The sequence below is a fragment of the Labeo rohita genome, chromosome 16 (genome assembly GCF_022985175.1).
Source record: "Labeo rohita strain BAU-BD-2019 chromosome 16, IGBB_LRoh.1.0, whole genome shotgun sequence".
NCBI lineage: Eukaryota > Metazoa > Chordata > Actinopteri > Cypriniformes > Cyprinidae > Labeo > Labeo rohita.
Window position 1 is genome coordinate 32,160,053 of NC_066884.1, and position 24,423 is coordinate 32,184,475.

General features: G+C 42.4%; 1 long non-coding RNA gene across 1 annotated transcript; it reads left to right on the forward strand.

The window, feature by feature from the left end:
• The first annotated feature begins 7,902 nt into the window (after positions 1–7,902).
• On the forward strand, positions 7,903–17,116 carry LOC127179139 (uncharacterized). Its single transcript, XR_007829482.1, has 3 exons — positions 7,903–7,958; positions 16,690–16,740; positions 17,084–17,116. It is a non-coding gene; the product is annotated as an uncharacterized LOC127179139 (long non-coding RNA).
• Positions 17,117–24,423: the final 7,307 nt, after the last annotated feature.

Sequence of the window (24,423 nt, forward strand, 5' to 3'; positions counted from 1 at the left end):
GAGTGATGTAACGGGGTACTCACCCTATGAGCTTATGTTCGGCCGGAAGCCTCGACTACCAGTCGACCTCGCTTTCGGACTTGCCTCCAATACCTCTTTTCCGTCTCATTCACAATATGTGAAATCCCTGAAGAGTCGACTAGAGGAGAGTTACAGAGTTGCTACACACAATGCATCCAAAGTAGCTGATCAGAATAAGAAGCGCTTCGACCGGAATGTCACTGTCTCTGCACTAGATTCAGGTGATCCGGTACTTGTGAGAAACGTCAGACTAAGAGGAAAGCACAAGTTATCTGACAAATGGGAACCTGAGATTTACATAGTACTTAAGAAAGCCGGTGACATGCCAGTATATACAGTTTGTCCAGAAGGGAAAGATGGACCCAGGTTACTAGCAGTTAGTGACTGAGAGAAAAAAAAAACCCTTCAAATTAAATGGCAGATTGAAAGATTGTATATATATACATACATATATATATATATATATATATATATAATGATGTAATCAATTTTATTAATGATATAAAATGAGATATTTATAACATATTGAAGCTCATAAATATCTCCAATAACAATGTCTCGCCTTGTGAAGTATCCAAGGCGTAGAAGTATCTGTCACTAAATATCGGCCATTGCAGATTTATTCTAATCTTGCACATTTGAGATTGTAACAGGACTCCAGGGAAGCGTGTAAGATCCAGATGCAAGCTTTATTAAACAGATCGTAGTCAAGACAGGCAGGGTCAATCTCCAAACAAACAATGAAACGTAGGCAAGACAAAAGCGAGAACCAAATAAACAGGCAGAGTCCAAATACCGGTGAGCAGTCCAAAAGTGACAAATAAGCAAGGCAATGGAACAAGGCAAAAACTATGGCAATGAAACAGAACAAAACAATGGCAAAAACAAGGCAAAACTATGACAAGAAACAAAACCGTGAAAATAGCAAAACAAGGCAATGAAATAGGAAAAACTCTTGGTAGAGTCCGCACAGGCAAAACAATACTTCGCGGAGTCCTGTTTGGCATGGCCCTGCTTATATGGCTGCCAAACAGGAAGTAACCACAGAAGCAGCAGAGGAAGCGGTAACAGTCAGTCAGTGGGTGAGGGCTCCCTCTGCTGGCGTGGCGTTACAGAATCCCCCCCTCTAGGAGCGACTCCTAGCGCTCAAAACTACAACAGTCCAGGAGGGTGGGGGAACAGAGGCAAAACGGGGTGGGACAGAGGGCCAGGTCCGTGCAGAGGAGGTGGGACTGGATCGTGGAGCAGGGACAGACAGTGAAGCACTGGAGGACCTGGGCCATGGACCAGTGGCAGACAGTGAAGCACTGGAGGACCTGGGCCATGGACCAGTGGCAGACAGTGAAGCACTGGAGGACCTGGACCGTGGATCAGTGGCAGACAGTGGAACCCTGGAGGACCAGGGCCGTGGAGCTGTGGCAGTCAGTGGAACCTTGGAGGACCAGGGCCGTGGAACAGTAGCAGACAGTGAAACACTGGAGGGCCTGGGCCATGGAGCAGTGGCAGGCAGTGGTACACTGGAGCAGAAGTCCACCATGTTTGATTCGGAGGAGCCTGGAGCCATGGTGGAGCAGGGAGAGTAGGCAGCCATGACGGGGCAGGCAGAGCAGGCAGAGCAGGAAGCCATGGCGAGGCAGACAGAGCAGGCAGAGCAGGAAGCCATGGCGAGGCAGACAGAGCAAGCAGAGAAGACAGGAGCAAAGATATCCACAGTGGAACAAATGACATCCATAGCAGAGCAGAGAGTTCATAGATGTTTTCCTTGGCCTCCTTGGCTGTGACATGACAGGCAGTGAGTTCCTGATAGGCCTCCTTGGCCGTGACATGAGCAGAGAGTTCATAGGAGGACGCCGCCCCCTTAGGGGGTTCTGCAGCCGGAGCCGCCACCTCCGGGGACATTGGCGCAAACTCATGGTCAGACGTGGCAGTGAGTTCATTAATGGACGCCACCTCCTTAGGAGGTTCTACAGTGGATGCGGACACCTCAGGAGGTATTGGTGCAAACTCATGGTCAGACAAGATCTCTGGAGCAGACTCGTGGACCAACGTGGCAGTGAGTTCATGGGCGGACGCCGCCTCCTTTGGAGGTTCTACAGCATGAGCTGACACCTCTGGAGGCATAGGCGCAAATTCTTTGACAGACGAGGCCTCTGGAGCAGACTCGTGGACAGACGAGGCCTCTGGAGTACAGCGTGTAGCCCACACGCTTAAAATGGCGATAGCCATTACAGGCAGCACAGTAGATAGTGGGATGCCTGCTGGTCTTGAGGGTGTGGACACTGTGGACACGTGGCTTGGAAGTGTGGGCTCTGCGTGGCTTGGGAGCGTGGGCTCTGCGTGGCTTGGGAGCTGAGACGAGGTGAGGCTTTGAAAAGGCGGCTGAGACATGACGAGGCTTTAGAGGATCAGCTGAGATGTGACATGGCTTTGGAAGGTCAGACGGGACCTGGTGAGGTTCTGGCAGGACGGCCGTGGCTTGGCGAGGCTCCATACTAGCAGCCATGTCGTGAAGAGGCTCCGTTTTGACTTGACTCAGGGAGGTCTGCCGTGACTTGACTTGACTCAGGGAGGTCTGCCGTAGCTTGACTTGACTCAGGGAGGCCTGCTGTGACTTGACTTGACTCATGAAGGTCAGCTGTGGCTTGACTTGACTCATGAAGGTCTGCTGTAACTTGGCTTGGCTCATGAAGATCAGCTGTGGCTTGGCTTGGCTCGGGGACAACAGCAGCAACTTGACTTGGCTCATGAAGATCTGCTGTAACTTGGCTTGGCTCATGGAGATCAGCTGTGGTTTGGCTTAACATAGACAACCCAGCTGTAACTTGACTTGACTCAGGAACAACAGCTGTAACATAACTTGACTCAGGAACAACAGCTGTAACATGGCTTGACTCAGGAACTACAGCTGTAACTTGGCTTGGTTCAGGAACAACAGCTGTGACTTGGCTTGACTCATGGGGAACAGCTGTGACTTGGCTTAATTCAAAAACTACAGCTGTAACTTGACTTGATTCCGAAGTAACAGCTGTAACTTGACATGGCTCAGGAAACACAGCTGTCACTTGATTTGGCACTGAACGTGCAGCCCTGACTTGACTTGACGCCGAAGGATCAGGCATCACTTGATTAGCTTTGGGTGCGACAGACATGGCAAGGTGAGATTTGGATGAGACGATTTTGGATAGATGAGGCTCAGGCATGGCAGCCATCTTGGCTGGGGACTCAGATGGGGCGGCCATCTTGTGAACAGGCTTGGGGATGGCAGCCATCTTGTGAACAGGCTTGGGGATAGCGGCCATCTTGTGGACTGGCTCTGGGATGGCGGCCATCTTGTGGACTGGAGCGGCAGGCATGGCTTGAGCAGGCCCTGGAGCGGAAGGCATGGTGTGAGCAGGCCCTGGAGCGGCAGGCATGGCGTGAGCAGGCTGTGGCTTGGCAGACGTGACGTGAGCAGTTTGTGGTATGGGGGTTACTGCTGGATTCCGGGGTCCCTCGTCCGCAATCCCAACAGTAAAAGGTGAACCCGCCAGCAACAAAGCAAAGTCGATGTATTGTTCTAAAGTCCAGTGTATTTTCCCTCCAGGTAACCGGGAACGAATGGGATCGTTAAGACCCACTCGAAAAATGTCTTTAAGGGCCACATCATTAAAGTGCACCACATGACAGAGTTCACAGAAATCCATAACATAATTTTCGATGGGCTGGTTACCTTGGCGGAGACGGAAGAGGCGTGATGCTGGATCCATGGTTATCTGTGTACAAAAGCCGCTGGATCTTTGGTAGGCGTTACAGAGATCTTTCTTTTGCTCCATAACCTCTAATGCGAGCGAATGTTTCTCCAATCCCAGGAGATTCAGTGCTCCATAATCGAAGAGAAGTAATGTAAGGATGATTTATAATGTCTCTAAATCATGTATATGTTGATTAAGTAGAGATTAGCGGAACAAGCAGAAGTGCTGTGTTGCTCGTATATATCCGTGCCGTTCGAAATGAATTAATGACGTGCTTTAGCGTTAGCATAAGCTATGTAAAGTGGTATACATGTATATTTCTAACAAAACAGTTCAAAGAGAAGCAGATTGTGTCAGAGAGTGACAAATCGGAACGTGAATGTTTTGGAATTTTCCTTTTCGGCTGATGTACATGTGAATGTGTTCCTTGGCCAGTTTTTTTTCTTCCTGTGATGTCTCTTTGAGCTTGTGGAGTTCAGCTGCGAATGTTGCCTGATCTGGATGTGGATTAATCAAAGTGTGACTCGTTCTGCTTCATGAATCATCTCAACTCCTTCCTGCACTTTCTGTATTGCACCTTTGTGGGGTTGGACTGGCAGGCCACCTGTGAGTGAATCCTTAGAACTTCCTGTTGAAAAACACTGGAACTGGACATGCTTGTCATCGAGCGGTAGGACCGGAATTGCACAACAATTTTTTTTTTCTTTGTCCTAATCCTGGATCAAATGCACAGACTGTGAATTACATCACATTCAAGTTTTTTTGGAAACTGGATTTGTGGACTGATTATCAGTTTCATTTGGGAAACTATTGACTTTGATGTCTTCCATTTTGTAGTGGATGAGCTTTGGGTTTACTGATTATTTAAACTGGACATTTTGTTTGAAAATTGTGAAACCAGTTGAAAATTGGTGTTGATGTAATAAGTTTAAATGTTCAAAGAGTTATAACTGCATAGGGTTTCATTCAAAAACGAGTCTTTCAGACACAGAAAAGACGGCAGAAGTTTTATTTTAAATAGCCTGTCAATACACAAACCAATTACATTTGCATTAATTGAATTCTGAACTGAAAATTCACTTACTTTTGCCACCAAATCCTTGAGAAGTAAGAAACGTACAAGTTAGTAACTAATGGTGTGAACAATTCTGTGTCATGAAAGCAATTATTTTCTTTTATGTTCAATACAGTTAAATCTTGCTCTTACCTCAAACACTTGTTGCACCATCTCTCTCTCTGTCTTGACAAATCTAGACTTTTGAGTTCACTGGTCCAGTTGTATTGTTAACCCGAAAATCATACCACAAGTGTGGGTTACATGTTCCTTTACCCAATTTTTCAGTACTGAACAAGTCAGGAGCCAAATCAATACTTGTTCTCAATACCCATCCCTTCTCATAATCATGGTTGTCTTGTTGCTGCTGCCCAGACTCTCTGCCCACCTGCTGATAAAAAAAAAATAATAAAATAAATGTTAGTTTTACAGCAATAAATAAAATATTTAAATTACTTTGTTGTAACAAATGAGCATAATTTCTTATAAGCAACTCATTGAATAATTGACTCAACTGGTTCATTGGCAATTAGGACCTAAAAAAAGTGAATCATTTGTTTGTTAAAGATTTGTTAAAACGTATCTGATCTATTTGTGAATGAAAAGTAACTAGCATAATAAGCTTCCCACTCAGCACCAGACGTCATTTGGAAGTCGTTTTTTTGGGCTAAATCAAGTCGGCTCGTCATGGACTTCTTTTAGCCCAAAATTTACGTTGAAAATTGGTCGTTGTTTGGTCCGTCGGATTTAGTCCTAATTTAGCCCAAAAATCGACGTTGAAAATTGGTCTTTGATTGGTCTGTCTAATTTTGGTCCAAATTTGGCCCAAAAATCGATGTTGAAAATTGGTCGTTGTTTGGTCCGTCGGATTTAGTCATAATTCACATCCGGGACATTTGCTTGTGTGCGCGCCTCACCCATTTGAAATATTTTTCACAGACGCCATTTTCTTTACCTCGCGATGTGGAGCATATGAAGATGGGAAACAACGAAATAAAGTGTTTAATCTTATGCACAAAATGTGTTTTGTAATATCATATCGTTTTATAACGATATTAATGTGCTGTATGCCGCTAAACTTTTCTCAAAGACATTTTTTCCACTCACAATGCGGAACAGATGAGACCGCTGTGCAATTAACGTTACCCCTAAACTTTTTCTCAGAGAGAACGTTATTTCCTTTCACTCGCGATGCGGAACAGACAGGCCAGTTGGTTTTATCAAGGAAACACCAAAAGTAAGTGTAAAATCTCAATTGCTATGCAGTGCTGATGTAGAAGTCGTTTTTAACATGAAAAGTTAAGTGTTTTATTTCATTTAAAATATGTTTTTTTATAACGTCATTGATTTATAGCGAAATTTATGTGTATTTAATGTATTTAAACTTTTTCTCAGAGCGATATTTAGTTTTTTCACTCACGATGCGGAGCAGACAGGGAAGTTGGTTTTATCAAGGAAAACACAGGAAGTAAGTGTTTTACCTCATTTACATTATGTATAATATTACTTTATGACCACATTAATATGTTGTGTGCACCTAAACGTTTCTCACAGTGATATTTATGTGCTGTGCTCTCCTGAACGTTTTCTCAGAGAGATATTTTCTTTCAATCACGATGCGGAGTGGACTAGAAAATTGGTTTTATCAAGGAAAAGTGTTTTACTTCATTTACATTATGTGTAATGTGTAATATTACTTTATGATGATATTAATATTCTGTGTGCACCTAAACATTTCTCATAGATCTGAATTGCTATGCAGTGCTGAGGTGGAGGTCACCTTTAACAAGGAAACACTAGAAGTAAATGTTTTATTTCATTTAAAATATGTATTTTATAATATTGATTTATAGTGATATTTATGTGCTGTGCTCTCCTAAACTTTTTCTCAGAGAGATATTTTCTTTCAATCACAATCCGGAGCAGACAGGAAAGTTGGTTTTATCAAGGAAACACCAAAAGTAAGTGTAAAATCTCCATTGCTATGCGGTGCTGATGTATAGGTCGTTTTTAACATGAAAAGTTAAGTGTTTTACTTCATTTAAAATATGTTTTTTATAACGTCATATTGATTTATAGCATAATTTATGTGTATTTATGTATTTAAACTTTTTCTCAGAGCGATATTTAGTTTTTTCACTCACGATGCGGAGCAGACAGGGAACTTGGTTTTATCAAGGAAAACACAGGAAGTAAGTGTTTTACCTCATTTACATTATGTGTAATATCACTTTATGACCACATTAATATGCTGTGTGCACCTAAACGTTTCTCACAGTAATATTTATGTGCTGTGCTCTCCTGAACTTTTTCTCAGAGAGATATTTTCTTTCAATCACGATGCGGAGTGGATGGGAAAGTTGGTTTTATCAAGGAAAAATGTTTTACTTCATTTACATTATGTGTTATATTACTTTATGATGATATTAATATTCTGTGTGCACCTAAACATCACGATGCGGACCGGACGGAAAAGTTGGTTTTATCAAGTAAAATGCCAAAAGTAAGTGTTTTACTTCATTTACATTATGTGTTATATTACTTTATGATGATATTAATATGCTGTGTGCACCTAAACATTTCTCATAGATCTGAATTGCTATGCAGTGCTGAGGTGGAGGTCGCTTTTAACAGGGAAACACTAGAAGTAAGTGTTTTATCTCATTTAAAATGTGTATTTAAGTAAGTGTTTTACTTCATTTACATTATGTATTTTATAAGATAATATTACTTTATGATGACATTTATACATTCTGCATGACATCTACTTGCTTTAATGGGCTCGCGCACTGAACATTCAAGTCTGGTGCGGAAGGAGTTATGTTTGTTTGCTTGTTAGTTATTTTAAAAGGACTTTAACGTAAAACATAAGTAACACTGTATATGAGCATTAAATAAGTAAACCTGAAAATGTAAATTCTGTTATTAACTTGTATTGTTTTGTGTATTCTATATATTAATTATTTTTCTTTTCTGCATTTCACCCTTGCTATAGTTTACTTCTAATAAACCTGACATCGTATAAGAAATATTGTTGGCCCTGCGACAGTTTATGTTCCTTCCTAGAATCTTCCATTCTAATGGCCATGCACCAGAGTTGGAGCATATCTCCTGTCGAAGAACATCTCTAGACATTATGAACCATATGACTAGTAAGTAATATCTTAAACATACAATACCATTCAAAAGTTTAAGGGTCAGATTTGTCATGTATTTGAAATAAGTCTTTTATGGCAACAACTGCTGCATTTATTTAATTAAAATACAGTAAAACAGTAATATTGTGAAATTACCATTTTTAAATATCTATTTTCTATTTCAGTACGTTTTAAAAAGTGATCTAACCTGATTTTGCAGTATCATTATGCTTACACCATGTCTACACTGGACGCGAGCGGCGCAACGCGGTGCTATGCGACAAAATACAGTAGAACCCATTATAATCATTGATGCTGTCTACACTGGATGCGGCGAGGGGCGACACGACAAATCCCCTACAGTAAACTGCTACCGCATTCTATTTATGACATGCTCACACACAGTTCAAATGATTTGCAACAGTCGCTTTGTCGCGTCCAGTGTAGACACAGTGTTATCTTCAGTGTCACATGATCCTTCAGAAATCATGCTGACATTCAGCTTTGCAAAAACAGGAATAAATTAATTTTTACAATGTATTCGCATAGAAAACAGTTATTTTAAATTGCAATAATAAACATTACTGTTTTTATTTATGTTCAAATAAATGCAGTTTTCTTGGTGAACATAAGAGACTTATTTCAAAAACATAAACAAAACTGACCACAAATGTTAATAACACAAGGGATTCAAATATTAGTCAATTTTTTTCTAATAAAGTGCAAGAAGTTCTTAAAAATATTAACGTAAACAGATTTTTTTTTTTTTTTTTTTTTTTTTTTTTACCTTCGGTGGTTTGTATTGTATACCAAGAATGCAATGCACAATGACGTAGATTGTCTGTCTATGCTGGATGCAAACCAAAGTGACCGTTGAAAATCATTTGAACTTTGTGTCAGTACATGATAAATAGAACGCGGCATCAATTTGCTGTCAGGGATTTGTAGTGTTGCACCATGCCTCATCCAGTGTAGACAGCATCACTGATTATAATAGGTTCTGTCGTATTTTGTCGTATTTTGTATGTATTTTGCTCACACTGTTAAAACTGGTATGATGCCATTCATAACTAATAGAACTTTTTTTATTTCAGTGACTGAAAATCATCAGTAAAACACAAGGTAATGATAACTTATTTTAAGAATAATAAGAAGACTAACAAGAATAATAAAAAAAATGCATCTGTGACTTCATATTGCTTCTTATTTTTCAGTGGATTAAAAGTTCTCATTAAACAGTGCTTTCTTCTCATCTGTGCATTTTCAGATGTTGAACAATACACTATATTGCCAAAAGTATTCGCTCACCCATCCAAATAATCGGAATCAGGTGTTCCAATCACTTCCATGGCCACAGGTGTATAAAATCAAGCACCTAGGCATGCAGACTGTTTTTACAAACATTTGTGACAGAATGGGTCGCTCTCAGGAGCTCAGTGAATTCCAGCGTGGAACTGTGATAGGATGCCACCTGTGCAACAAGTCCAGTCGTGAAATTTCCTCACTTCTAAATATTCCACAGTCAACAGTCAGCTGTATTATACGAATGTATTAAGCTGTATTATATGGAAGCATTTGGGAACAACAGCAACTCAGCCACGAAGTGGTAGGCCACGTAAACTGACGGAGCGGGGTCAGCGGATGCTGAGGCGCATAGTGCAAAGAGGTCGCCAACTTTCTGCAGAGTCAATCGCTACAGACCTCCAAACTTCATGTGGCCTTCAGATTAGCTCAACAGTGCGCAGAGAGCTTCATGGAATGGGTTTCCATGGCCGAGCAGCTGCATCCAAGCCATACATCACCAAGTGCAATGCAAAGAGTCGGATGCAGTGGTGTAAAGCACGCCGCCACTGGACTCTAGAGCAGTGGAGACGCGTTCTCTGGAGTGACAAATCGCGCTTCTCCATCTGGCAATCTGATGGACAAGTCTGGGTTTGGCGGTTGCCAGGAGAACGGTACTTGTCTGACTGCATTGTGCCAAGTGTAAAGTTTGGTGGAGGGGGGATTATGGTGTGGGGTTGTTTTTCAGGAGCTGGGTTTGGCCCCTTAGTTCCAGTGAAAGGAACTCTGAATGCTTCAGCATACCAACACATTTAGGACAATTCCATGCTCCCAACTTGTGGGAACAGTTTGGAGTTGGCCCTTTCCTCTTCCAACATGACTGTGCACCAGTGCACAAAGCAAGGTCCATGAAGACATGGATGACAGAGTCTGGTGTGGATGTACTTGACTGGCCTACACAGAGTCCTGACCTCAACCCGATAGAACACCTTTGGGATGAATTAGAGCAGAGACCAGGCCAGGCCTTCTCGTCCAACATCAGTGTGTGACCTCACAAACACACTCCTAAACTTTGTGGACAGCCTTCCCAGAAGAGTTTAAGCTGTTATAGCTGCAAAGGGTGGACCGACATCATATTGAACCCTATGGATTAACCAATTAAGCAGACCTGAGCAACTGATAAAGGATCACCAGAAACTCTGCAGAACTTTGGTCCTCAATGCCCAGGACTGGAAACCAGAGTTGTAAGTCATCAATCTAGCAGCCATCCTGCCTCTCTGAATTGTCATGTTTAGAATATATTGAAGGAGATCTCAAAAATGTCTCTCGAGGTCCACTTACATGCAGCATTTTGCTCCAACCTAGTCGAGTGCGCCTGAACAAACTAATCAAGGTCTTCAGTTTAACTTTAAATTTACCTAAACTATGGGTGTGTATCTCTCAGGTCCCTTGATCATTAGTTAGTGGTTAAAGGAGAACTCCACTTCTATCTAACAATTTAGAAATAATGTACTCACCCCCTTGTCATCCAAGATGTTGATGTCTTTCTTTCTTCATTTGTAAAGAAATTATGTTTTTTGAGGAAAACATTTCAGCATTTTTCTCCATATAATGGACTGATATGGTGCCCCGATTTTGAACTTCCAAAATGCAGTTTAAATGCGGCTTCAAACGATCCCAAATGCGGTTGTAAATGATCCCAGCCGAGAAGGAAGGGTGTCACGAATCTGGTCGGTGTCCCATTGTCCACTCACCACCAGATGTCACTCTCGCTCCACCTACTGATTCTGACTGTTACTTTGCATCTCGGAGTGCATCTCCCATCCTCCACCGCTCTGATTGCGTCAGCCCCCGTGACCAATCAGGCATCCTATAAAAACCCCGGTCCTCCTCAGTTGCACTTCATGGATTGTTATTGTATCGTTGTATTGTGTTATTGTATTCCTGTTTTCCTAGTTCCTGTTCCAAGTTCCTGTTTTTTTGATCTCCTGCCTGGTTTTCTCGTTTACGTCTGTCTAGCCGCCTGCCTTGTGATTTCTCGCTCGTGTTTCTCGGATTATTCTCTTCGATTGCCTGTTTCATCCCTGTCTGCTCCTGTCTCGACCCCGCCTGTATGACCATGTCTTTGTCCTGTGATCTCAATAAAAGCTCGCGCATGGATCCACTCACTTCTCGTCACTCACTCCCGGTTACAGAACAATCCATCACAACAGGATCCAGCAGCTTTCACCCCGGACATTCATCAGATATGGACACGGACATAACTCTATCCAGAATCAAACAGCGATCACACACACTTGAACAATATACACGTGAGTTTATTTCCATTGCTAACCATTCCACTCTCCCGGACTGTATATTAATTGAGGTTTTCTGTGACGGCGTGAACCAGCCCCTCCGTGCACGACTGAGACGCGAGGGCCCGCGCTCGTCACTGGAGGATTTTTTAAACTTTGCATTTTTGTGTGTGGGTTCGCCGTGCACCGTGGGGGTCGCGCAGAGGGAGCGCGACAACGCGGCAATGGCGACCGCGCATCCCATTCGCAGATGGACGGTCATGCCGGAGCACGATGCTACAAACACGTTTGCCGCCTGGATTGCTCGTGAAATGGCGGCCGTGTCGGAGTGCGCTTGAGCAATGGCGGCGATAGCGGAGCCCGTTCACAAGATGGCGGCAGCGCCGGCGCGCACTCACAGGATGGCGGCGACGGCGGAGTCCGTTCACAAGATGGCGGCGGAAACAGAGCTCCGTCACGTCACAGCTGCCATACCAGAGCTATATGGAGCTGCAGCTGCATTTCCTGAGTCAAGTAAAGTTTCCAAGTCAAGTCAAGTTGCAGCTGTGTTTCCTGAGCCAAGTCGAGTTTCCAAGCCAAGACAAGTTTCCAAGCCAAGTCCAGTTGCTGCTGCTGTTCCTGCGTCAAGTCAAGTCAGAACTGCTCTTAAGGCAAGTCAAGTTAAAACTGTGTTTCCTGTGTCAAATCAGGCCAGAACTGTTGTCCCTGTGTCAAGTCAAATTACAACTCTTGCCTCTGTCTCAAGTCAAATTACAGCCATCTTTCCTGAGCCACTGCACAAGATGGCTGCCACGCCAGAGCCACTGCACAAGATGGCTGCCACGCCAGAGCCACTGCACAAGGTGGCTGCCACGCCAGAGCCACTGCACAAGATGGCCGCCGCCTCCAAGCAACAGCACAAGATGGCCGCCGTCTCCAAGCAACTACACAAGATGGCCGCCATCCGGACACCACCTGTGGTCAGGATGGCCCACGTGCTGGACACTCCTCTAGTGACGGTATGGGCAGCTAAAATGGCACTCCTTAATGCCACGGCGACTACCCCAGAGTCAAGTCAAGACACAGCTGTCGTTCTCCACGAGTCAAGTCACGTTACGGCTGTTCCCCACGAGTCAAGCCAAGTCACACCTGTTCTTCACGAGTCAAGTCACGCTACAGCTGTTGTTCCTGAGTCAAGCCATGTTGTTCCTGAGTCAAGTCATGTTACAGCTGTTGTTCTTGAGCCAAGCCATATTGTTCAGGAGTCAAGCCAGGTTACAGCAGATCCTCATGAGCCAAGCCATGCTGCTGCTGTTATTCCAGAGCCAAGTCAAACTTCAGCCGCTGCTCCAGAGTCAAGTCAGGCTGTACAGCTGTCCGCCTCCAAGTCCAGTCCGGCCTCCAAGTCCAGTCACGTCAAGGCTGTCGTCCCCGCGTCAAGCAACGCCAAGGCTGTCGTCCCCGTCAAGCAACGCAAGGCTGTCGTCCCGAGTCAAGCAACGTCAAGGCTGTCGTCCCCGAGTCAAGTAGAGTCACTAATAATCTTCACGAGCCGAGTCAGGTCATTGCTGATCTCCAAGAGTCAAGCCAGTTCACTATTGATCTTCACGAAGCAGGTCAGGTCACAGTTGGTCACCACGAACCAAGTCATATCCTGCCCGACGGCTCAGAGCCCCATCACGCCTCGTCTGACCGCTCAGAGTCAAGTCATGTCTCGTCTGATCGCCCAGAGCCTCTCCATGTTTCTTCAGACCTCCCAGTGCCTCGTCATGTCTCGTCTGACCTCCCAGAGCTGTGTCATGCCTCGTCAGATATCCCACGATCACGGCCTATCATGGTAACCAGTGTACTGGACCCACCACAACCTCCCGCTGCTGCTCTTCCTCTAATGGCGGTTGCCATCTGGTGTGTGTGGGCTGCACACTGTGCCCCTGAGGTCACGTCTGTTCACAGATCAACCCCTGAGGCCACGTCTGTTCACCAGTCTGCTCCAGAGCTCCCGTCTGATCTCAAGCCTGCTCCAGAGTCCCTCTCTGATCTCAAGCCTGCTGCAGAGCTCTCGTCTGGTTTCCAGCCTGCTCCAGAACTCCCCTCTGATCTCAAGCCTGCTGCGGAGCTTTCGCCTGGTCTCCAGCCTGACCCAGAGCTCCCGTCTGATCTCAAGCCTGCTCCAGAGTCCCTCTCTGATCTCAAGCCTGCTGCAGAGCTTTCGTCTGGTCTCCAGTCTGACCCAGAGCTCCCCTCTGATCACAAGCCTGCTTCAGAGGTCCCGTCGGGTCTCAAGTCTGCTCCCGAAGCCTTCCCCATCGGAGAAGCTGCGCCAATGCCTCCAGAGGTGTCGGCGTCGGCCGTAGAACCTCTTATGGAGGGGGCGTTAACTGCTAAACTCTCTGCTTCTCCCTTTTTTCTGTCTGCATCCTCTGTCACTGTTCTCCCCAGGTCCCCGTCCAAGACGCAGCCTCCTGTTCCGCCCCGGAGGGCTGCTGCGCCTCCTGTTCCGCCCCGGAGGGCGGTTTCGCCTCCTGTTCCGCCCCGGAGGGCTGCTGCGCCTTCTCCCCCTACTCTGTCTGCCTCCTCTGTCCCTGCTTTCCCCAGGTCCCAGACCGTGACGCAGATTCCTGTTTCTCCCTGGAGGGCTGCTCCGCCTCCTGCTCTGCCTCCTGTTCCGCCCTGGAGGACCGCCCCGCCTCCTGTTCCACCTCGGAGGGCTCTGGCGTCGCCTGTCCCGCCTCCGGTTCTGCCCTGGAGGGCTCTGGCGTGGCCTGCTCCGCCCTGGAGGGCTCCTGCGCCTCCTGCTCTGCCTCCGGCTCCACCCTGGGGGGCTCCTGCGCCTCCTGCTCTGCCTCCGGCTCCGCCCTGGAGGGCTCCTGCGCCTCCTGCTCTGCCTCCGGCTCCGCCCTGGAGGGCTCCTGCGCCTCCTGCTCCGCCTCCGGCTCCGCCCTGGAAGGCTCCTGCTCCACCTCCGCCCTGGAGGGCTCTTGCTCCGCCTCCGGCCCCACCCAGGAGGGTACCTGCTCTGTTGGTCCTGCCTCAATCTCTGGGCTTCCCTCATGGACCTGGTCCTCCAGCCCTTGCCCTGTCTCGCTCCCACCCCACCGCTCCCCTGGACTGCTGTTTCCTTCGAGCGTCTGGAAGCCGCTCCTTGGGAGGGGGCTATGTCACGAATCTGGTCGGTGTCCCGTTGTCCACTCACCACCAGATGTCACTCTCGCTCCACCTACTCACTCTGACTGTTACTTTGCATCTCGGACTGCATCTCCCATCCTCCACCGCTCTGATTGCGTCAGCCCCCGTGACCAATCAGGCATCCTATAAAAACCCCGGTCCTCCTCAGTTGCACTTCATGGATTGTTATTGAATCGTTGTATTGTGTTATTGTATTCCTGTTTTCCTAGTTCCTGTTCCAAGTTCCTGGTTTTTTGATCTCCTGCCTGGTTTTCTCGTTTACGTCTGTCTAGCCGCCTGCCTTGTGATTTCTCGCTCGTGTTTCTCGGATTATTCTCTTCGATTGCCTGTTTCATCCCTGTCTGCTCCTGTCTCGACCCCGCCTGTATGACCATGTCTTTGTCCTGTGATCTCAATAAAAGCTCGCGCATGGATCCACTCGCTTCTCGTCACTCACTCCCGGTTACAAAGGGTCTTATCTAGCGAAACGATCGGTTATTTTAATAAAAAAAATACAATTTATATACTTTTTAAAGGGGTCATCGGAGGCCCATTTTCCACAAGTTGATATGATTCTTTAGGGTCTTAATGAAAAGTCTCTAATATACTTTGATTAAAAATTCTCAATGGTTTTGTAAAACAACACCCTTTTTACCTTCCCAAAATCAGCTCTGCAAAAATCATCTCATTCTAAGGGGTTGTTCCTTTAAATGCAAATGAACTCTGCTCACCCCGCCCCTCTCTTCTCTCTGTGGAAAGACGGTCTTGTTTACATTAGCCGCTAAACTTCCTAACTACCACGTTATAAGGAAAGGCGATCGCAAAGATTCATAAAAAAATGCTTATACTCACTTCTGCTGTAAGTGAAGCTGGATCATGAGTGATTCGCGCAAACATAGACGGATATATGTAGATCGGGAGGCGCATTCCATTCACAAACAAATGTAATCTACTGCATCTTCAGCAGCTCAGATGTCGGGGGTAAATGACGACCACTATGTTCATTATTACATCCAACAACACCTCAATCGCTCAATCGGAGATATTCTTGTCTAACTTACATCCCTGCTCTGGCATCAAAACATGGAAGGTTACTGGACTGTGACAGCTGGTCTAAGGTAAGAGCTCATGTCAATCAACTATTGTGGGAGCGGCCTCTGTCGGTGTGATGGCACACCGACAGGCATCTGAGAACGGCTCGATTTGAAAAAGGGGATATTATTTTTACAGATTAATTAAAAACCACTGCATGGATTTTTAGCATTATAGGGTAGATTTGTACATACACTGCCAACACACATTACTGTTCAAACAACATGAAAAAGTGAACTTAGCATCCGATGACCCCTTTAATGCCAAACGCTCGTCTTGTCTTACTCTTCCTGGACTGTTTTTGTTCCGGTTCATGACAGTTAGGGTATGTCGAAAAACACCCATCTCATGTTCTCCCTCAACTTCAAAATCGTCCTATATCACTGTTTTACCTTTTTTGTTAAGGGTGTTTGATCTTCTTTGCATGTTCACTTTGCAAAGACTGGGCAATATCATATTTCAGCATAAACATACATCACTAGACAGGTAATGTCCAATCTAGCAAACATTTACAATTTATTTATGGCTGAAATCTTGCACATTCATGTAACAAAGTATTTATCATTATGTACTGTAAATAGCATTAAAAGAGATATTTATTTTAATGCTGTGTGTAAATATCAGTGGTGATGCTGTAGAATGAGGACGGAAATAGCCACCAGTGTGTAGTGAGCCACTGTCCTTACCAATGTCTGAATTTGTGAACAATATATCAATTCACAACCTAGCAAACTATTAAGGTAATTGAGACGCACCCTCTGCATGGCAGTGGACCTTGAGGGCCAGAGTTGAGAACCCCTGACACACTAATTAGTTAATAATCACTCATGAAGAATGAGTACACTTTAATTTGAACAGAAATATACAATATTTAACTCATATTCAGTGATGTTATCATGTTCTATTCCCTTTTGTTTGTGTGTCAATCACAGCTAAATAAAACCAAAGGCCATTCAGCCACAGGTCACTGCATCTTTTGCTGTGTAAGTGTTTTTTTTTTTTGTTTTGTTTTTTTGTAATGTTAAACACGTTCTCAGTATTTATATATGTTTCAGCTTTTATAACCATTTTAGGGATCACTATTTCAATACGGTTCTTATGTACTATCCATTTAACATTTCAGCGGTAGAATTTTTTTTTTTTTTTTTTAGTTAGTACTTGCATAGTAATTTTAATTGTTCCACATTTATAGGAAATGACACAAAACTGTGTTAAAATTTTTGAAAATTGTTCTCATGTTGTAAGTCAGTTCCCACTCTTTTGTTTATTTGTTTTTGTTTGTTTTTAACATTTAAATTTTGGTTCTTGTTTTCTTTCTCATTTTAGATGCTGGAGAAAAAGCAGCCAGGCTAAAGCATTCAAAGTGGAAACTTTTATCATGGCTCAAAAATCCAGGATTGGAAGGAGCAGAAGAACCAGAAACTACCACTTTCGAGCCTCAGAAAGGTAGTAAAGACAGCATTAAAGTAATCCATGTGACTCCAGTTGTTTAACCTTAATTTTATGAAGTGATGTGAATGGTTGCACAAAACAACATTGCATTTTTATTCACACACAAAAAAAAAAAAAATGTTCACAAGAGCACCATGATGCATCAGTGTTGTGTTGGCGTGAGAGCTGTCTGACCATCTTATGGTGCTTTTGTGAAAATGCGTTGGAGATACATAATTTGTGAATAACACATATTTTTATTGTTGTTGTTGTTGCTGTTTTTTGCATGCACAAGGCATCTGTTAAAAATATCTTCATTTGCGTTCTGCACAAAAGTTTCTTATGGGTTTGGAGTGACATGAGGGTTAGTAATTAATGACAACATTTGCATTTTTGCATTTCATTTGCATGTTCTAATGTGGTTAGAATTGGTCATTGTTCTGTTTTATAAACATTTTCAGTATTTCAAAGATTATTGTTTTGAATCATTGTTATCAATTTCAAAAAAATACTGCTCCTTTGAAAGTTCTATTTGAAGAATACTAAAAATATGGTTTCCACAACAGCACAACTGTTTTCCACATTGATAATAATCAGAAATGTTTCTTGAGCAGCAAATCATATTAAAATGTTTTCTGAAGGATCATGTGACACTGAATACTGGAGTTATTATGATGAAAATTTAGTTCGCATGAATAAATTACCTTTTACAATGTATTCCTATAGAAAACATTTTTGTAGTTATATTTCATATTACTGTTTTTACAGTATGTTTAATCAAATGCAGGCTTAATTTGTGATCAGGAAAGTGTTTTTACTTGAAAGATGTATTTAATGTGTCAATAAATGTTTTAGTACTATTTTGTGAATTGTCTTATTTTAAATATGAGATAAATATAATCATGAATTTACGGTTGAAATTCGGCCTGAAAAAGACGTCTTTTTAACTTTCACTTTACAACCCATTTAGATGCAATTTGGACGTCTTTTTATAGATGTCTTTTCACCTTTCACTTTTCAACCAAATTTTCACATTGTTTAGACGTCTGGCATTCTCGTCTTTTCGATGAGTTTTTGCTGGGTGGGTTGCATGTGAAAAACTGCATTAACACCAATAATGAGCAAATGACACTGTTTACAAGCCTGTCGTTTGAGGGGAAAGGTGGAAATTATTAATCCCACATGCACTTAAAGTGATTTCGGCAGCCTCTGTCCAAATAAACATTTATACAGTGGTTTATATTTAAGTTTGCAATATGGCTAGCATGAGCATCATCATCAAGTTTAAAGAATTTGAAAGTGAAAACTGTATAGTTCATGTTAAATTTCAAACTAAACTAAAAACAAGGTATACACTTTTATCTCAGGATGTTACCTCAGACCTTATATGAGACGTGAGCTGATTAACCAAACAGGGTTAATTAGCTCACATCTTTTTTCTTTTGTTTAGTAGCCTACATTTAGCCAAAATCTAGAAAAGATGATGCTGTATTGGCTGTTACTAAGCACAGCGGATTAAGACACCAGGGCCTGTATTCACAAAAAATGTTAAGGTAAAAGTAGCTCATAACTTGCCAAATTAGGAGAAAATCTTAAAAATAATGGGTGTGTCAATCCTAAATTTAGGACTCCAAAAGTTTTGCTCTAAGAGTATTTTGCAAAGTGTTTTAGCACTAAAACTAGCTACTAAATCTGTGAAACGTTAGGAGCAGTGAAGAGGACTAAGACCAAATTATCCCTGCTGAAAAAAAAGGGAGGGGGCATGTGCAACCTCAGATTTTTGAGCCAAGTGGATTTTGAATGCATCTTCCAAAGGATAAAAAATAGCCAAATAATACTTTTTTATTTGATACAGTCACACCTGCGTTCAGCTGCTAAATTCAAATCTGAGTTTGCTGGCTGGCACTGAGCCAAAGACAGGCACGCATCTAGCCGTCAAAGAAACGCCACTGTTTTGTTCACTAGCTTGATGACTAAATTCTCTGGTGAATTCTCTCATCAGAGACAACAAAGTGCAGATGTGCGTACTATTGAATACAAGTAAGATATTCATTTCACAGTATAAACAGCTTCAGTGATTATAATGGGAGTTTTTGAGAGTGCTTGAATTTTGGCTAGACTAAATGTAAATGTTCTTTGCTCTCTTTCTGTACAATGAAAGGTTTATATTTAGTAACTTACAATGTTTTTATTAAATTCACATTAAATACAAAGGAAGTCATATTAAAAATATTTTATGGAATGACACCCATATCTGGTACTTAAAGAGGGTTTTTATGCGTAGCTAATAGATTACATTCAGACATTGTTTCGCTCCAGTTTAAAACCAGATCAACTTAACATGCTTGTGTTCCTGCACAAAAATTTGCCTTAGATTGAGAACTCAAGAAGTGAAAATGCATGCTTTTTTTTTTTTTTTTTTTGTCTACTCAAACCATTTTTAAAACAGTAGAAATACAGGGTAACATAGGAACAGAAACGTTAAAATATTGATTCTGCTCGGAGTAAACAAATTAAAATTTGTTGTTGTTGTTGTTTTTTAAGCCCTGGTATGGAGCATACACCAGTGCTAAGAGCATGTGTGTGAAAACAGTCTGATGTGGCCCACTGCTGATCTGTGTAAATGAGTGGTTCTGCTGCATTAGCACCATAAAACCATAATCCATTCCCCATAAACCATTACATGCGTCACAACATTTCAAATATATATGGGGTGGAGTACTGAAGGAGAAAAAAATCTTGCCAAACATCTCACTGACAATATTAAAGACATTTTAATTGTGATTTGATTCCCCTGGCTATTAGCTAGATGATGAATGAGCACTAGCAACCCCTGACAGCCCACAGAGGAAGTCTTAATATTATAATTATATTACAATTATGTGTCTGTCTATAGATTTTATTGTACCTCTCTCTCTTGTATCAGTTCATCAGTACAGTGCAGCTTCTGTGTAGATTAAATTGAGACTTTGTTTTACTCCATCTCAGAACACTTACTTATGTTTTATGACACGCACTAAATCAGTTTTATGCTGCTATTGATTTTTCTGCCCTGCTCTCCTCTGAGCTCCCTCATACATACATAAAACAATACATCAAAACATTTATTTTTCATTATGCCTTTTTCTTTCTGTTTCAGCTTTTGCCTTGACCTTCAGAATGCTAGAAATGAGGAGGAAAGGCTGTTCTGTTTCCATTCTCCATTTGCAAACTTTCCATTTGTTTTCTGCTGAAGAGAGAGATGTGACATATTTTCCCAGATGCACATCTGACCAAAGGGTGTTAGTTTACAATTCACCCAGAGCATGATTAAAATATCTGAGGGGTCAGTGTATATGAATTCAATGCACTGTAAAACCCAGTAATTTGTAGAGACTGATTACATCAAAATATTTAAGTCAATTAACACAATTATTTTTTAAGTAAATAATTATGCTAAATTAAAAATACTTTAAATGCACTGTAATTCAACATTTTTATGTTAAATTTGTAATGTTTTTAGTTTTCTCTATAATTTATATTCAGTTATTTTTAATTGTTTCTGTATATTTAATTATTTTGATCTGATAGCACTTGAATAAAAATAACTACTAAATACATACAGTGGTGTTGTGAATTTTTTTCTTAGACACCAGGAGACGTTTTTGGATATCTTGAAGCAGAAGTTTCTCTTTATTCAGATACTCGCTGCTCTGCACTGCAGTCTTCAAAATGTCATCTTCTAAGGCAGTGATACATTGTAGTTTATACACATTTAGGGGGCAGTGCTTAGATCTGGAGACAAAGCACCTGGGTGACAACCCCAAACAAAGCATGCAAATGAAGTATTCAGGTATAGCAGCCTGCACCATTTACACCAGTCCTAACCCAATCATCATAACTACTCAAAGACTGGGCAGAGGTACCAAGAGCATATTACAAACAAAAGGTGAACATCTCAGTTATCTGGCTCATTTGACTTACAATAAGAGAACAGGAACTGGCAGGAACCTCTTGCTACAAACTTTGCTTGAGAGAATCATTTGTCTGATGTCATCATATTTACCTTAAATGCTAAGTACAATGTACTGCACCTTAGATTTTCACGTGATGCTATGTCAGAACATAGGATCAGCATATTTTAAACAGTTTCTTAAATTTGTAATCCTTCAGTCCCCCCTTTGAGAGTTCTAATAACTCTCACATTATTCAAATTTAAACCTCCATAAATCCATTCTATAGCCTATGTTTGTTAACATTAAGCCCCATCTTCCATTCATGTAACTTGAAATAGTTACAGGCACCTATATCTTATTCCGTGTCTTGTCCTAGATTTAATTAGGTGTAATAGTTCTTTTCAGAACCATAACTGTTGACACATACGACATGGATGGTAACATGTTGTACATGCTACATGTTGACACAGAAAACCATGTAGCGTAAGAGTGGAAGTCCTGACGTCCATGGCGTCCATGTGTAGTCTGTAGTTTTCTGTAGTCCATTTCCCACGTAGATTCACTCAGATGACTCTTTGTCCTCGTGAAGCTTGTTCATGGATGTCTGAGGTGATGTTTTACTCCAGGATGGTGCTTCTGAAGACATCATGGCATGTACACATACCTGCAACACAAGAAAACAGAGAAACAGCAGACCAGCAGTATTCATGCATAGACATTTTTAGACTTCTGTTGATCGTATAGTGGTTTTAAGTCTAGTGATCGTATAGTGTTTTGTTGACCTAGTCTTAAGTCATTTGACACCTATGGACCAGTGAGGTGGGGACAAACTGATGAGGGAAAAAAACCTATGAGGAAATCTTCACCACAGGGTTGGCCCCCGAGGCCTGTTGAAGTTTGGTTCTTCCCTGGGCTCCTCACTGGCCTGTGTGTCCTAGTCTGTCCCTGTAGTTAGTGTGCGAACTTAACTGTGCAATCACTCCATCCTCTAATGAAACATCAGTCATAGCAAACATCATAACCCATAAAGGATAGGTGAGTGACTGGAGTGTGCTGTAGTATTGTTTTTGGCTGTGAGTGTACTTAACCAGAGTCCCCCAGTGGGAGGAAGTGATAGTGAACTTCCTTTTGTTCTATTTACAAAGAATCTTTTCATCTTTGTTGTAGATTACTGGGGTAATTAAGAACTCACAGCCTTAACAGTTAGCACCTCAGCAAGCTGCCCCATGAGTCTGGTGTAGTGGGGAGGGTCTGCTTCAGAGTTGCAAGCAGACTGAGTAAGAGCTGATTTACACTGTTCATTTCTCTTACATACTTTTTGTTTTTCCTACACTCTTTCATCCAGTGTCCAGGTTTACCACAGTAATGACAACTGCCCTCCCTCTTAGGACATTTACGCTTCTGTTGGTTCTTTGTGTTGACCTGAAAGGATGCTGCTGCAATCTTTACTCTTGCTTTAACATCAGAGTCTCTTTCCCAAATAGCTAACATGTCTAGGTTACTTCTGAGAGTTTTGTTAGACCAAGTTAGATCTAGGAATGTCAAGGCTTTTCTGTACTCAGCTACAAGACCATCTGACCAGATGCGGACTAAGGGTCCCTTGTCATCTAGCACACTTTCAGAATCATCAACTATTCCACTGTAAGTTACAGCTGTCTGGCAGAACCTTACAGTGTATTCATTCACAGTTTCTTCTTTCCTTTGTACACAGTTAGTGATTCTAGACCAGTCTATTTTGGGTCCCATGATATTCTTTAGAATTTTCAAAACACCTTCTCTCAAATCCGCTTTACTGGCATGTTGTAATTCAGAAGTAACAGCAGACTCAAAACGGTTGAATTCAGATTCAGTTAGAATTTGTGACATCAGCTGTGTGACTTCTGCTAACGACATGTCGTAGAGACGCATTTTGCTAGTCAATGCTCTTCTAAATTCAGAAAAATTTGTGCATGCTGAGGGTAAGCTCTGGGATAGTCTCTCTATATCTTTAGGTCCTAGCGCTGTATAGACTGCTTGTAACTGGAGTCTGGGGGTTGCAGATGGAAGAGTTTCAACACCTTCTACCCTACTCTGAGCCCTTTGTCTTGCTCCACATACTTCAACTGTATTTACATTTTTATCTCTTAATCCAGCATTGCTATTGTCCTCTAGTCTACAAAAAGACTGTAAGTCAGGATAGCTTTCATCTGACTGTTGGCCTTTTGAATCACTTTTGGTTGAGGCCTTGTTATGGCCCACCTTTTTAGTGAGACAGGACACTTTAATCTGTAGTTGTTTATTGTGTTCTTTTAATTTAGCAATACACTGAGCTTGTTCTTGTGCTAAGGATAAGGTAAATTCTCTGTGGCAGCAGATAATGCCTTTAATGTTTTTCTTTCGGATACATGCTCCAAGTACCTTTTTGCATTCTTCAATTGACCATACTTTTTCTGGATCAATACCAAATTTCTTTGTTAAATCCAATCTGACTGACTCTGTCACTATTGAGTCCATGTGCTCACCTAACAATGATTTGAACTCATTGTCTTTCCATAAAGGGGTAGCTAGTCCACCTTTCTCAGTTGTGGGAATCAACCTAGCATTCCTTCTCAACATTTTGTAATGTCTTTCTGACACAACAATACACTTCTAACACCTCCCTGGCAAGCAGAGGATAAATTTGCCAACACAGAACAACTGTTGTTAACCTTCTCTGGCAAAGCAGAGGAAAACCTAGTTAATACACATTATCATGTATTCAACCTTCTCTGGCAAAGCAGAGGATTCCTGAACATAAACTACTAGCACTTTACGCTAAACTTCTCTGCCTGAAACAGAGGATAACAGATATTAGCACGTAATGCTAATCTTCTCTAGCTGAATAGAGGATAACTAGTCTGTTAACCAAACCCTGCAGCTGTTTGTTAACACTTCTCTGGCGGCGCAGAGGCTAACCACATGTACTGGTCTGTAGTGGTTCTTTGAATAGAGTAACACTCACCAAATCGTTGTTGAGCTGAAAAAAGTTTCTGGAATTCAGTCTGGAACGATGTCTGGCGAGAAGCTCTATCCGGGTCACGGCACCAAAACTGTTGTGAATTTTTTTCTTAGAGACCAGGAGACGTTTTTGGATATCTTGAAGCAGAAGTTTCTCTTTATTCAGATACTCGCTGCTCTGCACTGCAGTCTTCAAAAAGTCATCTTCTAAGGCAGTGATACATTGTAGTTTATATACATTTAGGGGGCAGTGCTTAGATCTGGAGACAAAGCACCTGGGTGACAACCCCAAACAAAGCATGCAAATAAAGTATTCAGGTATAG